The sequence below is a fragment of the Limulus polyphemus genome, unplaced genomic scaffold (assembly GCF_000517525.1).
Source record: "Limulus polyphemus unplaced genomic scaffold, Limulus_polyphemus-2.1.2 Scaffold79299, whole genome shotgun sequence".
Lineage (NCBI taxonomy): Eukaryota > Metazoa > Arthropoda > Merostomata > Xiphosura > Limulidae > Limulus > Limulus polyphemus.
Window position 1 is genome coordinate 167 of NW_013744895.1, and position 1,275 is coordinate 1,441.

Below are 1,275 nucleotides of genomic sequence, written 5' to 3' on the forward strand. Positions count from 1 at the left end.
ACACAGTAGATAGCGTAGTGTACTTTTGCTTAAATAACAATATATAAAACTATATATCTCAAGAGATAGACAAGTCTCACTCCGGAAAATACTAAAAAGTTCAAAACCTCTTTTCTTACTACTGGGCGAAGTCCTCACTTCCATATACACCACTTCTGCGTATTTTCAACGGTGCGAGGAAGAGACTTCATTCATAGTAGTTGTAGGCGATGAAGAAGTAGACTAACCGTCGACCTTCTTCCCCAGTGGTGGAAATCTAGGATCATAATCAGTAGACAAACTTTTAGATTGTTCACTAGCACCTGCAATACACACTTTACCACGACCCGACAAAGAGCGTGATCGAATAATCTCATCATCTAAGGTAGCAGGTCCAAGAAGAACACCACGATCCACCTCCATTATCGAATAGTTCTCAACTGTGACCTCTGTATGTAACTTAGAGATAAGGCTTTCATCAGTGAGTTATTTGCCATGAATGCACAACAAATTCAACATAGTCACTTAATATAAATGTAACCTCATAGTCCCCCGGATAAGTGACAATAGATGAAACTGAAGCAGAACAAAACTGAGAAATAACAGCTTGTACAAGCTGTTCTTGATTAATTTTAGGAGAATCCACAAAAACTGGTATTTTCATATCTTCTATAAAACCATATTGAACAAATCTAGCTTCATCAGAAGCTCTGGACTTAATAAACGAAGTCCACGAACTTCCACATTTATAATCACAAACAAAAACTACACAACGCGATAAAACAAGAAGAGTAAGTCACTAACTAAACATGAAATCAGAACTGATAAAAAACACGTCTGTACTCTGAGACAGCAGAACGCGCTAATCTAAAAATACACTTTGTGCCTGCCAGGGAATGAACCTGGGACCTTTCACGTGTAAAGCGAATATGATGACCACTACACCACAAGCACTTATTTAAGTAATTTTTCTAATTTCGTTTCTAAACTGAAGAAAGCTCTCATTTGTATTGTATGTGCATTATAAAGTTATTAGAGTTCATGGGTATCATTTCATAGAGTACTGGATGTTAAACTAAAAATATGTGTTATATCCAGCTGGTTTTTGTTTTTGAGCGCAATGCTACAAGGTTTCGATACACTCGGTGGATAGAGCCCATTTATTTAGATATGTACTAAAACAAACAAACTTAAATTATGTTGCAACATTACATATTTCAGTCTTAGGTTTCTCTTTTGCCAGAAAGCAAAATAAAAGATCGGCTGTTATTTTCACCACTCTAGTGATTGATAGCA

The 1,275-nt window shown here is 36.3% G+C and overlaps 1 non-coding gene across 1 annotated transcript; it reads right to left on the minus strand.

The window, feature by feature from the left end:
* Positions 1-860: 860 nt before the first annotated feature.
* Trnav-uac lies at positions 861-933 on the minus strand. Its single transcript has one exon. It is a non-coding gene; the product is annotated as a tRNA-Val (tRNA).
* Positions 934-1,275: the final 342 nt, after the last annotated feature.